General features: G+C 32.4%; 1 pseudogene; it reads right to left on the minus strand.

The window, feature by feature from the left end:
• Positions 1 to 2124: 2124 nt before the first annotated feature.
• Positions 2125 to 2243, minus strand: LOC112478722 (annotated as a pseudogene).
• Between the last annotated feature and the right edge of the window lie 17096 nt (positions 2244 to 19339).

Consider the following 19339-nt stretch of genomic DNA (forward strand, 5'->3'; position numbering starts at 1 on the left):
TCAACAGAATTTTAAGAAACTTCTGCCATGTGCTATGTACTCTATCAAGCAATGGGAGATAGCAAATAAAATGTCCCTGACCACATAAAGCTTAAAGTCCAGTCGTTTAATCTCTATTTAAGTCATTTACTTTCTAGTCAAGATATGTAATTTCTTTAGCCTTAAGTTTTCTCATTTATGAAATGTAAGAACTGGATATTTAAAATATCCTATCAAAGACTCTTGAGTCTTCATCAATAAAACGTGCTTTCACTCATGTTTTCTGTAATGATTGTAGGTTGTCCTGAGTTATACATACCATGTTACATATTGTGACCACTAGTATCAGTTCATTGAACCAACTGGCATTTTTGCTATATAGTATGTCGAATACTATCACAATACTTACTGAAAAATGCAGGTGTCCATTCCATAACCATGACTTTTTTAAGTTCCATTCTATATCTCAGAGAATGCCAACCAGTGTGAATGGGCTAGGAGGGTATGAGAAGATAGCAATTTACATACAACATATTATTGAACTATATACTTGAAACCTATATAATTTTATTAACCAATATTACCCCCCCAATAAATTTAATAAATAAATAAATGATTAAAATAAACATAAACACATGTATTGCCACATACATATACAGTTTGAGTCATAAAAGACAAAATCCATAATATAAAAGTATTGAAACCTTGGCATAGCAAACTCATGAGCAGTCCATTAGTTACACTTTTAAAAAAACTGTAAATATTATAATGTAGGTAAAAAAAATAAAGTATATTAAAGATCAGAATAAAATTAGGAAAAGGTTACCGTCAAGTTCTAAAGTCTTTTAGAGCACCAAAACTAATACTATCTGTATAAAATTGGAAACAATTTTCAGAAAATATTTTACAGTAGTTTCAGACTACTTTAGAAAGTGTAAAACTATCTGAATATGGCATTGAATCTAAAGTGAAGGAGTAAATAGGCATCTTTTGTCAAAAGTCTCAATGAAAAGTATAAATTCATCATTTCAGTTTATGAGATAGTATCTCCTTCCCCTTTACTTAATATGTTTATAAATATCATTCACTAAAGGGGCCATAAATAGCCTCCATATATGTAAAGTTAATATATATTGCCAGATCTAAATTCCATTGACTATGTCCATAGAATTATAAGGGATAATTATTTTTAAAGGTTTCTTCTCTTCAATATATGTAAATAAGTTAGATCAAATCCTTGATTTATATAAGAAGTCCTGTTGATCCTACTAACCTTCAAGGCACTCAAATCTGTCCACCTCCCTATTAATGCTACCACTTCCTTAAGTATAGCTTTCAGTCTGTTACCCAGTCCACTTCCTTATTGTTTCCAGAATGCTTCTCTGTGTTGTGCAAGACATTTTAAAGGATCTGTTTTGTCTATATAAATGATTCCTACAGAAAAAAGAATGCACAAGCTACTATAATCCCGAATTGTTTTAAGAGGGATGTGTGTGTTTTTCTAGTGTATTTTCCTTAAAAGTAAGTAACACTGGATAGTTAAATAAAGTCAAAGTTCTTTGATATGACACACAAGGTCCTTTTTGATATGGACTCAACATTTCTCTTTAGTCTCATCTCTTAATACCCCTCTTTCAAACAATTCTAAATTGTTTACAGTACCCCCACCAAATACTGGTACATCAAATACTGGTACATTTAAATATGCCTTTCTTTTGCCTATAATGTCCTCCATTTCCACTTGTCATGTCCTTCTATTCCACTTCTCTGATCTTCACAGCTAAAGTTAACTATTCTCCATGTTTTATATCTGCTGCACTTATAACACAGTTAAAAGTATGCTTATGTTCATCTTATCTACTAAACAGGATCTCTTTGGTTAAGACATTGTGGGTTGTATCTTATTCAACCAGCATAAGGCCCAGCATATATTACGTACACAATAAATATTTATTAAATTAAAGGACAATTTTTCCTATAAAGGCTTTCATAATATCCTTTGAAGTTTTAGAAGTCAATTATATAAGGAATCTTATAAGTTAATATGTTAACCGTGAAAAAATATTTTAATTAATTTATTTATTTAATTTATTTATGTATTAATTTATGTATGTATGTATGTTTTGTTTTGTTTTTTTTATTTATAGCCTACAGCACCTGGTATTCCTAGGTGGTCTCCCATTCAAGTACTAACCAGGCCTGAGCCTGCTTAGCTTCTGAGATCAGACAAGATCCAGTGTGTTCAGGATGGCATGGCCATAGGATGAAAAAATATTTTCAACTGCTTACAATATTAATAGCATATTAGTTCCATGTAGTGAAGGATTTGAAGTTATAATGCCTATATGCAAAATTCCTTTTTTATTTTAGCAATGACTATGAAACAGACAGTATGCTAGAATTGAAAGTACTGAGAATTGAAAGATAAATAAGAAAGGGTCAGTAGAATCTTCAATTTCAAATTTAAATGGTTATGTGTATTCATAAAGCCTACCCAAATTTCACTCAAATACTCATGAAAATAAAGAGGAAAATAATGTTTTAGATATCATCAATTGCTAAGACTAATAAAAATCAATACCAGTATCTGGAAGGAAGTGAATGTGAACTGGTAAATTTCCAAGATTTTAGTTAATGATATAGTTTACCTTTGTTTCACAAAATAAACTCAGCCTGCAATAACATAGTATATGGTAAGAAAAATTATTTTAGACCTAAATTTTATACCTAGCTATAATAGGGAAGCCATCTCCAAAGGGAGATCCTGGCAATGCTAGCTTGTAGCATCTTTTTAAAAAGAAAATGAGGTCGTCAGAGGGAGGAGGTAGATGGGGTAAAGGGAGTCAAATACGTGGTGAAAGAAAGAAATCTAACTATGGGAGGTGAACACAGTATAAATATATATACACATGCCTTACTGTTTAAAGTGTACAGTTGAAACTTATTAGATTTCATTAAGAATGCCACCATAAAAAAATAAATAAATAAAACTTTAAAAAAAATAATAAACAAAATAAAATAAAAAGAAAAGAAAATGATGTAAAGAAAGCTTCTCATTCCCAATATTTCCAGGAAAAACAAGTGTCAGTATTTCTTCTGAATGCACCAGCATGAGTTATCATACCAATTTCTGAATCAATGTGGCTAAAAGATTAAGTGAGTTAATTGACCCGACTTAGGTTATATCTATATGCCTGGAGTGAAAGCAGTAGGGCAAGAGGTCACCCACATCTAAACCACATGGAGTTGTTCTTCTGCATATAATCAAATCACTGGTATAAGAAGAAAAAGATGCTGAAAATCAAAACAGCACAACAACTCCATTGTAGGGTTAGAAAGAAGAAAACCTCCAAATCATTATTAGTCTATGCTTTCCCTTCAGCATTATTCTTCACTAAGAATATGAAGACTTGTGTACTAGGTACTGTAAATAAGGCAGATAATGTCTTATAATTATGAAAACAAGTTTTACTTCACAGACTTGGTAAGGCCTTGGAAGCCTCCAGGAGGCCATGAACCATATTTGAAAGCCTCTGCTATAAATTATACTTGTCAAATTTTGATGTCTATGTTAATCACTTGGGGATGCTAATAAAATGTAGGTTGTGACTTAGTTGGTCTGGAAGAGGAACTGAAAGTCTTCATTTTTATCAAGCTTCCAGGCAACACTAACACAGCTGGTCCATGGGTCACTCTCTGAGTAGCAAAACTTAAAGAGTAAGAACAAATCGATTCACATAATGGAAATCCAGAGGCACATCTCCATGAATTTTTGATCCTGAGGGAGAAAGGGAAATGAAAAAGGCAAAGGTCAATGGAACATGGCAGCTATACTTATACTTGTATAAAAACTGACTGAAATCCTACTATATACTTTCTGTTTATCCTGTAATTCTATGTGCTACTGTGATTACCTCCAAAGGAGTCTGAAAAAGCAAGTATTTTTAATTGGATAAATTTTTTTCCGCACTTTTAAGAAAAATTGAGGACATCATAGTAGGGAAGAAGAGAGTCGATACTGGGTGGGAAACTAGCAATGATGTGACAGAAATATTGAGGTTATTGCAAATTCACTCTCCAGGCCTTGGACCAGCTTGACTTAGTATCTGGTTACATGGCAGTGTCACTATCTTCTTACCTCTTCTTGACTAACATCTTCTTATAAAGCAAGATTGGTAACTATGGCTGGCAGGGCAATTGAAGCCTTTATTGTTACGACTCTTGAGCTAAGAATACTTTTTTTTTTAACTTTTAAGTGTTATTCAAAAACAGAAGAAAGAATAATATGTGATAGAGACCTGCAAAAGCCTATTAGATGTCTAGATTGAAAGATGAAACTACTTCTGGAGTTCTGGGATGTTCACAGAGATTCAACTTTGAGAGTCAACTAAATGTAGAAGGTATGTAGTGCTACGAGACTGGATGAAGTCATCTGCAGAGAAAGGGTAAGGAGAAAAAAAGGGCTAAAATCTGATACCTGGGGCACACAAATGTTCAGAATTCAGACATAAGAGAAGAAACTAGAAAAGTAAAATGAGAAAAAGCAGCCACTGAAGAATTGTAGTAGCGGGGAAGTCAAGAGAATAAGTGGCCCATGAAGGAAGTAATGGTTAACTATGTTTAACATTGCTGAGAAATGGTGTAAGATAAGACAGAGGAGTTACTGAGGGATCGGCAACATTCAAGAGCTATTTCACTGGAAAGACCAGGAAGACAACCCATATTGACGTGAGAATGAAGTGAGACATACAAAAAGAGCTTTCTTTAAAAAGTCTTGTTGTCAAAATATACAAACAAAATATGGTGGAATTAAAATAAGATGAAGTCAAAAAGGGGTAATTTTGTTTTTTTTGTTTGTTTGTTTCAAGGTTACAAATGCTAAAGCATGTTTTTATGTTGATATAAATTGATAATATATGGATGAGTAGATGTTGACCAGATATCAAGGAGTAAAGAGACTACTCTCTTCTGGGAGAAAAATGTGTAAGAAATATTGATTATTGAAGTGAAAAAAAAACATTTAATACTTTTAAAGTGATAGCTGGCCAATTTGCCTAGAGATTGGTGAGGAAAGCAGGAGACGGGAGCTGAATGTAGGTAGGGGCGATGATGTGCTCTTCTGCCTGATATCTGAATTGTCTCTGAGAGAGAAATTTACAAATTTTGTACACAATTTACAAAGAATAATAACATATAAAATATTGTTTGCTATAAAAGCCATATAGCCAATTGATTCTCACAGAACAATTGTGTTGATTTTTGCTGAATTCTTATGTCCATAGCTGGTCTATGTTTGCATTTAACAAACAAGTATAACTTCAGCGTTAATGTTGGTAGATATTTTCATTTCCATTAGCAAGTAAGATAAAAGTAAAACAATGAAGATATATCTCTGAATCTTACTTGTTGGCCAGTAACATGAGGGGCTTTTTGTTGAATCACAATAGTTTTCCGAACCTAGAAGAACATTTATTTAATTTGCCATGATATTTACAATGTAACAGCTACATACATGATATTTTTCAAGTTTCTGTATTATTAACATTTTCTCTATCATTTTCTTAAGTTTGTATAGTCAACAAAACAGTCAAGTTCTGATTAATCTTGATTTTTAGCATTTGCCAATTTCTATAATGTAATACTCTCGCCATGGCAAATTTTAAGCTACCAATGTGACATTGCTAAACACTGAGCTGAGAAGAGCTGCACAGTAGCACTTCATTACATGTTCTTTCTGTGACGCAAACACAATAGGTGATGCAAACACAATAGGTGTAAGATAAGAGTAAACCTCAAGATACTAGTAAAATAATTAGGAAGTGACAAGTTTTATATATTTATTACCTTTGTTTCAAATCTAATGTATTTAAACTTATGTTTATATAATAATGTCTGTAAGTTTTAAAATAATGTTTGGGTTTAACAACCAGCACATAAAATTCCTGAAAGTTTAGCTCTTACAAGTAGAAGCCATATGATACAGTGCCTCACAGGCTATGTTAACAATGTTTGATATCAAACTAAGTGCAAAGGGAAACCATCGTGTGTTTTAAACATTTAAAAGTGAGGTAGTGGGAGCAATTAGACCCACAGAAATATAACTGGTTTATTCAATAAAGTCTTGTTGGTTGCTTAGTACTTCAACAAAATAAGATAATTTAAAACCATGGTTTGACGGCAGTTGGGAAGAGTTTCATTTAAATATGCCACAACTGATTGGAATTAAATGATTTTTAAACTTCCTTCCAGATTAGTTTTTCTGTGGTTCTCCATGACTACACCAACTGTTGAGAATATAAAATATAGGGCCCACAGCTGACACTCTATGAGACATCTTGGATAACTGATGCTTCATGCCCAGTAGGTTTCAGTAGAAAGCACGCTGATCTCAATTCTGGTAAGTTGTTTTGTAAGGTCCAAAATCTTCTGATAAATCTAGAACAATTATAAAATGAGTAATGCTAAAAATAACATGGTACCCTGGGTTTCTAGTGCTAAACTAGAAGCATATGGGTAGCACATATAATAGAAGGTGAAATGAGATTTGATTTTATTGTTATAAAGCTAATGAAAAAGTAGTTTAGGGAAGAAAATGAGGTCATCATAATATATGCTATATATGCTAATACATGCCATACCTAGCAAGAAAATTTTTAAAAGAAGGAGTGATGAAATCACTCCACAATGAAAAGGTAGCCTGAACAAACCTGAAATTTTGATAAATCCTTAGGAAAACCAAAATTAAACCGCAGAATTAAAAGATGTGATTTCTACACATGTGATTCTAGCAAACTGGATATTTTCAATGTAGCTCTAAAAAGTAGTTCGATGGGAGCCAAAGTGTCTTTTGGCTCGTGATCCTAAATGATAAATTGCTCAGCCAGCATGTTTTCCCTCTCCAAGCCCACAGAAGCTTTCCATTTCACTGTCAGTGACAGTTGGTTAATACGTCTAGATAATCAAACTAAAAATTACTCATTAAAAGTTTAGAGCTTTATCGAAAGTCTTGAAATAACTTGAAAAAACATACTTTGCAGTGAAATAATATTATATTACACAAAATGTAACTGTGGGTCCAAGACCTAAAAAATGTTTTTAATTAGAGAAGTGTGATGATTAAAGTTGAAATCTCAAGAGAATTGATTAAAAACTTATTTCGCTCTCTTTCAAATTATTGTAAAAAGTGACAATTTTTTTTTGCAATTGTGAATAAATGATACTCTTGAGAATATAGAGTTAAATTAACTTACCTAGTTTTCATAATTTTATTTGAAAATAACTCTATATATTTAAGAATATCATTTATTGACAGTTTTACATTCTTTATTGATTCATGTATAGGAAAGGCAGCATGCTTAAGTTATGCTTATTAAAACATTATTATTGCTTTAAGAAAACCATTAATAAGTATTATTCATTGACAAGCATAGATATCTAATGTAACATACTAACATAGAGGAATAAAAGACCTAACTAAAAGCATAAAAATTAAAATAGAATGAATTGATTTGCATAAAATGATTTAATATTGAAACACCATATTTCCAGAATTCCTTTTCTGCCTAATCTTATATCATTAGTTAAAATGAATTATAGCTAATGTTATGTAATTCATACAAAAAAGTTTGTTTTTACATAGTCTTAAAGATGTGATGTACTGCATATTTCACCCACATATAACAATATATAGCATGACTAGTTTTCACTATAAGGACTTCTTAACCATCCCCAAAATTCCCTTCTATATAGTATCTTTTCATTTGGTGGAAGAATTAATTCTCATCAATTTTCTTTAGAAATCAGTTTTGTTTTTCAAGTGTCTGATTTAGAGAGAGAATGACTTCGTGCACAGGTTCTTAATGAGTACATGGCTGTGAATTATCCATCTGGCTTAGTGATAATAGCCAGAGAGGAAGGTAGTGATAAGAATGGTAGTAATTACTTGTATTCACAGTTTGACTTGAAAGAAAGTTCTTGTCATAGGTTCATGAATGACTTGGCAGGGTAGTCTTCTGGTTCAAGGCACAGAGAATATTAATGGTATTAAGTTATGGCTTACGAACTAGCTCTCATAAAAGATGAGGATACATACTGCTCACATGATCAAATACATAAAAAATATAAGAAAATATTAAAATCTTAGTCATAGTCTTCCAAATCAGTAAGCTATGCGTAATAATAGTAAACACTAAGGCTTCTGTTGTACCAAATAAATTTTTTTAACTGCATGTAATGTGAGCTATGCTGAGCAAGTAGTAAATGTTCAAGAATGGGGACTCTGATGAGAAGGTGGGTCATGAAGTCACCTCAAATGTCTTACCATACCTAAGTCTTTAAAAGTATCTTTTAGGAGTATATTGTATACCTTTTGACTCAGGAATTTCTACTTTGGGAAGTTTTTCTAAAATACATAATTAGAAAAAAATGAAGATATATGTCAAGATTTACATGTAATGATTTTCATAAAAGTTAATTAGAATAAGATAGTGTTAGCAACCTAAGTATTAAACAGAAAGGGTATGATTAAATCAATCATGATTCATCAATAAAATAAGACACCATGCAGCTATTATAAATGATGTTGTAGAATAGTATTGGACAACTGGGTACATTTTTCATAGCATATTGCTAAATGGTAAAATTTGAACATCTGGGATGATTTAGCTATGTTTTGAATATATATAAGTAATACATACCTGATATTATTTATATTTCAAAATTTACATGCAAATTATATACACGTTATACACATAAAGGAGAACTATGTAAATCTAAAATGAACAACTGTATCTGGGTTGTGATTATTTGTGACTTTTGTTCTTTTATTTCCATTTTTTTCTTTTCTGCATATTTCCAGTTTTCTATGTGACCATGCTTTATTTTCATAATGTTAACAGTGATTGAATGATCTACTAAAGGAATTTTTCTAGATACTAATAAGACTAGGAAAGATATTTAGTAATTACATTGATTTAATTTGATTAGAAATTTGAGGTTTTAAAGGATCTTTGCATCGTAAATCAGAGTGATAGCCAATGCTGGGATGAAAGCTGAAATGAATGACTAGGAATCTATAGAATCAACTTTAATTATCTTCATAAGCCACAATCTAATAATAACCCACAGAGTCTTCAAACAGTTTGGACACTAGTTCACTAAATCAAGCAGGCACTTCTTTAACAAGTTCATATTAAGATGATCTCAGTGATTGCTAATGCCTTAAAATCTGTAATTACAGAATGTGGCCCTATCTCCACATCCTGAAAAACTGAGGGGAAAGCTAATATAAAGAAGTGGGGCAATGGGATGAGAATTCAAGAGGCAGATGGCTCTGGTGGTCTTCAGCAGGTGCTCATTTACATATTTTAGCCATAACCTCCCTCGCCTTTTGCCTAGCATGCCAATGTGCTCTGGCTTGAATACACATTTTGACCAAAAGCTTTATGATCTAGCGAAAAATGTCCTGAATGTAGAGTCTTAGGTTTGATTTATGATCGTGGCCCTCATGCACATGTACAGCGTGTGCACAGTCCTAAACATGTCCCTTAAATTTTGTGGATTTTCCTTATCTCAACCACATTTCCTGGTCATAATATTCATATGGAAATTGAAGAGAACTAATGGAAAATTGTATTTGAGAGGACTTCGATTTTACCATATGTTACCGATATTTTAAGGGCCCAAATTTTGGGAAGAAATAGAATGTGTAGGGGGTAAAGCCGCAAAAATTGGAAATCAGGAGATTATGATCCTCTCCCTGTCAATAGTCATAATGTGAACTTCAATATATATATAATTTCATCCATCCTCAATTTACCTATGTGCCAAATGCAGGTAAAAGAAAAAGAAGATAGGAGTTAAGCTGAACTATGTTTAATATCTTATTAAATTATACGATTTAATTATGCTATATGAAGTGAATAATCTGATAGAATTCTTTCAGAAAAGTATATTTATTCTGAAATTTTAAGTGACTATATCTGTTAATGGGAATATATAATAGAACATCAGTGAAATAAAAGTCACATAAAAAAGAATATCACTGAAACAAAAGGATATGTAATAGGATATAATATTGAACAAATACTTTGCCAACACATTTATCTATGAATAGAAAATAGTTAATATATCCCTTAGATGTATATTTTTCTCTTTTATACTAGCTAAATATGTGTTCTTTCTTACATATAATATCATTAGTATCAGAAACTTCTATCATTATAATTCTTTCAGATAGCAGAAATATTGCCTAATTTAGTCTTTAGAATACCAGTGATTTTTTTAAAATAGTAGATTAAATAAAATTAAAATTGTAAAGAAACTATTCAAACTAGTTTTAAATATGTTTGGTAGAAAGTGACTAGGTTTTTTTAATATTCACTGCTATTTATTTAACACATTTTAAGTATGGTCTCTTCATAATCTGTGTCTCCTAAAATCGAATTGATTATGGAAAAATTCTCAGCAAAGTAATAAAATTATCTGGACAGTTGATGATATAGTAAAATGTGTTAATATTACATTAGATCAACTAAAATTTAAAAAATTAAATGCAAAATTTTATTCAAAGTTTTATTCATTTGTTGAACAAGCTTTAATTTACTGTCTGATATGTATACAGCACTACTGTAGGCATTAAAGTCTTTAAATAACATTAGGTGAATATATGACAGGAAAGTCATTGTAATCTCAGTTTCTTTATATTGTGCTTTAGTCTTTATAACATGCTGATCTTTCTACTTATAATGGCTTCTTTTTATCCCATGAGAACTTTCAGAAAAAAGAGCTTTGAAAAATATAAACAGAAAAACTTTGTATCTAAAGATAAACTTGAATAGTATTAGAGATCACAAAGAATCCCATGAACCTAATTACTTTTATTCTAGGATACAGAAAAATGAGAGGGTTTCAAATACAATACAGATATATTTTTTTGAGAATGAATTATGTCATCTCCTAAAAGGATAATATCTCTTGTGTTGAATTTTCATAGTTTAGAGAGAAGACAACGAATCATACTCAAAGGTGACAAACTTCTTGCCATACATTTTTTGCTGATAGAAATGCATTTCCATCCCTGAGAGAAAATAGTGATGAAATTCTGAAATCTGAACACGTTATCAAGTTTTCAAGCAAGTATAATGCAATAAAATAAAAATACTTCTGGGAAAAGAAATGCTCAAAAAATCTTGTGAACAATCCATTTCTTTTGTGATAGTTGCTTCAACTCCAAAGAAAATCAAGAGCTTCCTTGTTACTGAGCATTAAATATTTTTGAGGATCTCAGTGTCCAAACTTTTCAGAAGTGGACTCTCCAAATAGCAACTGAGTTGATTTTTATGTTTTCTAACACTGACAGTGGGAAAGATAGGCCAAATCTGTCAGAAGTGGTATCATTTTTCAATGGTGATGTAGAAGTCAATCACATTACTTCAGATAAGTGAACTCAGTACATTTATGTATAAGTGTAAGTAATTTGATTATTACAGAAAAGTAAAGTGTTTGCCATTAGTTCTAATAAAAGAAGTAATTTGATTATTACAGAAAAGTAAAGTGTTTGCCATTAGTTCTAATAAAAGGCTAGGATGAAATTAAGGCATAAATAATTACATTAAAGTTTGCAAATCAATTTCCAGTGGTCACCCACCATTCAGTTAAACTAAATGGCCACTTTTGACCACCTTTTACTCTTGTGACGTTTTATGTGTTCTTGTTTATTTCTTTCTTACTGGTTATTAAATTAATCCTGACAGGTAGCCAGTTTAAAAATATTTCTTTCTCTAATGAAAAAACTTGCAAAAAAATATTTAAAATAATAATAATTAAGAATAAAAATTTGTATAGAATTATGTAATTGAAAAATAATTTTACATTGATCATTTTATTTTCAAATATCCCTTTAAAGTCCTTATTGATATATTACAACCTATTTTGTTTCTTAAAGCTAGGTTGATATGCATGTAGAATAGAACTTAAGTGAAATTGTTTCTATGACATTAAGAATTGAGTTATATTTAATTTATTGGTGAATCTGCCATTTTTCATGCCTATTCAAAGAGTGAAATAAGCCTTTTATCAATAAAATTCAAATTAATATGTTTATATATACATATGCCCTCAAATTGGATATTTCATGAAAGAAAGCATTTTTGTAATCATTCTTAAGAATGAGAGAGAGACAGAGAGAGACAGAGAGAGAGACAGAGAGAGAGACAGAGAGAGAGAAAGCAATTTTCTTTCGTTAGAAATCAGTTAGATTTCATTTTGTCCTAAAGAAACAAAAGTGTAGTATGGAACACTTGACTTTGACAGAGCTAATATCTTAAAAACAAAGGCAAAGTATGACAAGTATTTTAACAAGTGTGAACAAGAACTCTCTTTAATTTGGAGCTGCACAATGACTCATGATGCAAGAACTTAAAACTGAAGGAAAGAACAGATAGGCTGTTTTCTCAATAAATAGCTTCCTAATAACTTTTAGAAATAATGCTCTCCTCTATAAATTTTCTCTTGTACATCAGCATCATATTCTTAATGATGGATGGCAAATTCCACAAGGGAAGTTTAGGAGCCGAACAAGAGACTACGGATAAAAATGAAGTAAAATCCTCTAAAGTTATATTGCAAAGCTATGGGAAACAAACAAGAAATAGATGCCAAACTTTAAACTTTCTCTTTATTGCTTAATCCATTAGATATGCCACCTTTCAGGATGTGTCGAGTTGAGCAATTCTTACTCTCAACACTAGAAACAAATGGAAAAACACTGATTCCGTTTCAAGCCTGAATGGATGTGAACCAACAGTTAGTTTGATTCAGGTAGTCATATGATGATTCTTTATAAGAAAACGTTTGACAAGCTGTCAAAACTCTTTTGGAGAAAGAAATAGTGGATAGAGTTGCTCTAAGGAATACATGTCAATTCAGTTATCTTATTCCTACATCATATTTTGATAGTAGATGAGTGATTTCTGTGGATCTCATGCTAAAAATCAAGTTAAAGTGACTCAAGTTGATTTTAAAGCATTCAGTTGATGTTATCAGAACAGTAAGAACATTCGTGCCAAAATTTTACCACTAGCTAGTCTTGTTTTTACTAAAATTTAAAACAAATATTGACAATACTCAAATACGAGTTTACGGCTTAATCAAATAATTCAGTACAAACACTGTAGTTCAGAGATTCATGTAACAAATGTCAAAAATTATAATCTGAAGAGAAAAGCTATCAGAGAATAGGAAAAGAAGAGTAATTTTCTGGAAGATGACTAAAACCTGTCAGGTATAATCAGGGTAATGAAATCAAAAAACAGTTGTAGAGCAGACATGTTGAGTATGATTTAAAAAAAAAAAAATCCATCATCCATGTAACTTTTTTTTAATGACTTTGTGTTTCTTAAGCAATATCATCCAACTACTTTAACTTTGGCATTCTAGACTGCCTGTGATCAAAATATCAAGTGCCTCTCCAGCCTTGTCTCCTTGTTCCCTATATTCCAGCCACACCAGACCACTTACCTGATGTTCACATTAACTGTCTGTAAGCTTTCACTGCTACTCTCTTTGCCTGAATTCCTTGCTCTCTCCCTCCGCCTACTGAAACCTTACCTAACTCTTAAGCTCAGTTTAATTACTCAAATTCCATATCTTTCAGGAAGACCTCTAGTGACAATTTTCTAGTGACAATTATGCTTTCTTGTGTACATATAGATCTTGGTTCAACTCTGTAATTGACTCATCACATTCTGTCATAAATTATAGTTGATTTTATGCATCTGTCTCATATATATGTGGTCCTATATTACAAAAACTATATTAGTCATTTTTTATCCCATTTATACTTGACAGGTTTGTGAAATTTAACTAGATAAATTAGTAAGCAGATTAGGAAATCATGGAGAATGTTACGTTTAAATATACTTTATGAAAAACAAACAAAACCTTAGAAGGTCTTTGCAGAACTTGATTTTCCATTTTATATAAATGGGGAAAATATACTCTTGGGTTTTCTGCCACATGTTTACTTTGCCATTTGACCACCCAAGTAGTATTCTAGTGCAGTAATAACATATCTCTAAAAAATTCATCTTAGACTCATCCTCTCTTTGTTTATCTCCTGTTGTTTGACTATATCATCATGTACAGTAAACCTCTTTATCCCTGGGATACATTTTATATATTTATTTATCTATTTATTTTTAAATTAATTAATTTATTTAATTGAAGAAATTATTTAAATTTTCCCCTATCTACCTTCTCCCTCCCTCTTATAGGGGATACATTTTAAAAACCCCAGTGGATGCCTGAAATTATTGATAGTACCTAACCCTACATATACTATGTTTTTTTCCTGTACATACATACCCGTGATAAAGTTTAATTTATAAAATAGACACAGTTAGAGATTATCAACAATTAATAATAAAATAGAAGAATTATAATGATATGCTGTAATAAAAGTTATATAAATGTAGTCTCTCTTTCTCTCTCAAAATATCTTATTGAACTGTTACTCATCTTTCCTGTGATGATGTGAGATGATAAAATGCCTTATTAAGTCAAGAACTTCCACATTTTCTCTTAAAAGAAGCACTTTCTGGCTTCTCTTTGGCATATCTAAACTGCCAGTATTATTATCCTTGTACTTTGGGTCCATTATTAAGTAAAATAACAAACATTTAATACAAACATTGTGGTACCACAACAATGGATCTGCTAACCAAGACAGCTACTAGGTGACTAATAGACAAGGAGTGTAGTAGACTGCATCAAGATGCTGAACAAAGGGATGATTCCCATCCCAGGTAGGACCACACTGGATGGTGTAAGATTTCATCACAGTACTCAGGTTGCACACAATTTAAAATTGTTTATTTCTGGAATTTTCCATTCAATATTTGTTGACTGCGGGTAACTGAAACTGCAGATAAGGAGAGAGAACTACTGTATTTAGGCCCAACAGCACTACACATTTTCTTCTCATTTGGGAGTACAATAGTCTCTTGGCAAAAGATCACACTAACTGTGCTCTGAATGCTGAAAATTAAAGTTGGAGGCATGAGATATTGACAATAACTGTTATACACTTTTGCATGTACATGGAGTTTCAGATGCTAGACTAAGACGAGAAGTATTTCTTTACTGTGCAGTAACTGCAGGGTGTGCCACAATAACATTCTACATTTTCCTACATAGTGAAAAAGAAAAGCGTCTTTGTGTTTACTGATTTAAAAGGAAAGTATCATGTTAGAGTTGTAGTCCAACATGAACTCAGATCTTACCAGAGGCTTTCAGCAGTTAACATCTTCTAACTAAGCCATGTAATGTTAATATTTTATGAAGAGACTAGCTTAAATGATCAATGTAAGAACTACCTCTGCCAGAAAATTGTGTCTGCACCCTGCTCTGGCAATCTAACAGTAGTCAGCTATTTGTTTTTGAGATTCTAATATCTATAGGCATCCAGGCAAGACTTACTCAGGACTGAAACTTATCTGTGTGAGACAAAAATAAAGGAATCTGTCTGGGGCGTGGGGCAACAAACAGCTTCAGCGTCAGGATTTTTCTTTTCTTTTCTCTACTACTCTGGCTCTGCATCGCTGTTCTCAAATTACATTGTCCTTCCTCTTTCGATTGATGAAGATTTTTGATTCGTCAGTGTTTTAACCAATCCATCTCCTAATGCTGCTTCCATTTTTTCAGATCACCTTGTTGTTGATTACTTAAAAGAACCCGGATTCCTACCCTGCTCTGCCTCTTTTACCTGCTTACCCAGCATTGGGTACTTCTCTTGCCCAGACATACCACCTCTATCTGTGTTTTGTCTCTCTCATTACAGTTCTTCATGGGGCTTCTCTACCCACTACCTGAAGAGGCAATTACAAATAATAGTATTTCCCCTCTCAACTTTTCCCAAATACCAGTTGTCACTCTGATTATTAAAAGCATCAAATTTAAAAATTTTGCTGTGAAAAAAAATGGATAAAGAATTAAAATGGTATATTAGTTCTCCAGGGCTTCATAACAAGTTACCACAAACTGAGGGACTTCAAAAAACAAATTTTTTCTCTCACAGTTCCGGAGACTAAAAGTCCAAAACTAAGGTGTCAATAGGGTTGGTTTCTACTGGAGACGCTGAAGGAAATACCCTGTTCCATGCTTCTCTCTTAGCTTCCGGTAGTTGCCTGCAATCCTCGGTGTTTCTTGGCCTGTAGATACATCACTCCAATTTCTGCTTCCATCATCACATGGTGTTCTCCCTGCATGTCTCTGTCTCCTCTCTTATATGGATACTTTTTAATATTGGATTAAGAGCCCTCCCTACTCCAGAATCACCACATAGTAACTTAACTAGTTATATCTGCAACAAACCTACATACAAATAAAGTCGCATTCTAAAATACTGGGGATTAGAATGTCAACATATCTTTGGAGAATACAATTAAAGCCATAACAAATAGTTGTAGGCTAACCAGTCAAGTATGTTAGCCAAAATTAAGGACTATTCAAAATTATTAGAATTTTTGACTTCAGATAAACACACCCCTCTTTTGCAGATATGGTTATGGTGGCTTTCCCTTCCTTTGTTTCTCATCAAAGAAAACTTCTCAAAGTCTTAAGGTCTTATGTATATTAACGGAATTTAGTTATTTTGTTTATTTGTTTGCCATAACCACAAATAGTTTCGCATTTGTTCCATAAATAGCTTTACATTTTATTTGATAAGTATTTACATTTCTTTTAATTATAAGATTCTGTTTCAGGAGAAACAAGGGTTGATAAAAATATACAAGAGCAACTCATTCCTTCAGGAAACTTTTAATTTAGAAGAAGATTAAATTGTAAGGTGCTACCGTACTAAACTAGTTAGAAAATAAAAGTACAGATGAAGCATTAAAGATTCTAAAAGAGATGAAAATGACATCAGCTGAAAAAATGAGGAAAAGCCTCCCAGAAAATATAGTTTTAAGTTTAAACCTTAAAAAAATAAGTAAGTAGAAAAGCAATGAACACTGGATTAGGTGGAAGTTTGTATATCTTGTCTCCCTCCCCCAAATTCTAAAATTCTGTGATTTCATCTTCTCAAAATATAAAAATAGATAACAGGCAACATTCTAGGCAGAAGAAAATTAACTTATAGGTAATTAAAGGAGGGCAAGAAGAGTATATCTTGATATGGTTAGATAAAGGCTTAGAGAACCAGCTGGAGGTGAGATCGAAAAGGTGGCAAAATGTGTGGTCTAGGTTAGCACCCAACAGCCTCAGCCAACCTCCTGCTCTCAGGACCAATTTTGATGAGAAAAAAGTAGACATATAAACAATTCCCACCCAACCATCTTGGGTTAAGTTTCAAGTCACCTTTACTGCAAGTTTTACCTGGTCCTTAAGCCCCCGTCATGTCATTTGTGTCTGAGTCTATAAAAATCTAAAATAACTCTGTGAGGCATGGGTAGTTCTATGTATTGCTAGTGGACATTGAATTATAACATTTTTAATTGTAACATTTGCAGAGCAATCTTACAACATCTATTAGAAATGAAAATATATAAATTACCTATTCAGGAATTCACCTCTGAAAATCTATCCAAAAAGGTATAAGAGCTAGAAGATAAGAATTTAGGTACGAGGAGAATTATGGTAAGCACTGTTAATGATGACAAAAAAGGAAAAACAAGAAAAATGCGGGTGAATAACAACCATCAATAGAGGATAATTAAGTGAAACAAAATTCATTAATAATTTACTTTTGCATGTATTAAGCTGCTATTTCATTCATTCATGTTGATTTGATTTTATTTGTTCCTTTTGTAAAGGATAAGTCTATTACTATAAACAATATTGTTCTTTCTCAATTTTCCTTTATAAAATATGTGAAGTACATATATTTAATCATTATTTTTTAAGCATCTTGACTAAAATCATGAAAACCATTATTTTCCTTCTTTAAAAATTCATATATTATAGAATAAATATGTATTATAGAAAACATAAAAAATTATATAAGTAAAATGAAAAAAAATTACTCATTAATGAATACTATATACCTTTCAGTATACATTGTCCTGGTATTTTTTCCTGTTAAAAATATTTTTTGCCAAAATAATATCATATTGAACGAAATGAGATGTCAGGTGGTGAATTCATTTCCTATTGCTGCTGTAACAAGTTTTCACAAACTTAGTGCTTAAAGCATGACAAATGTATAATTTCACAGCTTTGGGAGTCAAAAGTCTCAAATGGATTTTCCTGGGTTGATGCCAGGGCCATGCTCCCTCTAGAGGCTCTCGGGAAGAATCCATTTCCTCGCCTTTTCCGGCTTTCAGAGGAAGTCTGATTTCCTTGGCTTGTTGTCCCTTCCTCTGTCTTCAAAGCCAGCAGATCAGCATCTTCAAATCTCTCTGACTTTGACCCCTGATTTTGTTTTGTTTTTGTCTTAACCTCCTCTTCTGATTCTGATATTCCTCCTTCCTTTTAATAAGGGCCCTTGTGATTAAATTGGGCCCACTGAATTGTCTTCTCAAGATCTTTAACTTAACCACACCTGCAAAGTCCCTTTTGCCATGTAAGGTAACATATTCACAGGTTTCTGAGATTGTATCATGGACATCTCTGTGGTGTTTGTGTGTGTGTGTGTGTGTGTGTGTGTGTGTGTGTGTGTGTGTGTGTGTGTGAAGGGATTGGGGTGGGTATTCTACCACAGATGGATTCTCCAGAAGCAGATGCTGAGATGGTGTTTGGATACAAGATGTTTTTTAGTACATAACCTGTGAAAGGGAACGGAAAAACAGTTTTGGGTAGAAGAAGTTCAAACTTTGTCAGATCTGACAAAACCTCAGCCAAGGAGAATTGCTAGGGCAAGTATTAACCTTTCATAATGTTTTATGTCATGTCCCTTATAACCTGACCTGCATCAATCACTGTGGGCTGCCCTAGGAAGGGAGTGAGGCCAGGCAAAACAGCTCTCTGAAGCTGGGGCTGACCGTAAAGGAAGTGACAACTGGAGGCTGTCTGCTAACCATACTCCCTGTGGCTGAGCAACAAATCTATCCTCGGAGGAAGAATCTATGTGGCACATCTCCATGTCACCTACTTAATGTATTTAAGACACATCTATATATTACTCTTTTATAACTTGATTTTTTCACATAATATATTATGAACATTTTCTAAAGAATTACATATTTCTTAATTCTAACTAATACCATTGGTATCTGTTAACGGATACTTTGTAGCTGAACATTTGGGTTATTTCTATTTTTATGTTCTTATGAACAATTAGGCCATGAACTATAAACATTGGAAATATTGAATAATATTCACCTTAGATTTCCTCTTTCCTATCAGCCCAAGGTAGTAATGA

Source organism: Pteropus alecto, unplaced genomic scaffold (assembly GCF_000325575.1).
Source record: "Pteropus alecto unplaced genomic scaffold, ASM32557v1 scaffold22, whole genome shotgun sequence".
NCBI lineage: Eukaryota > Metazoa > Chordata > Mammalia > Chiroptera > Pteropodidae > Pteropus > Pteropus alecto.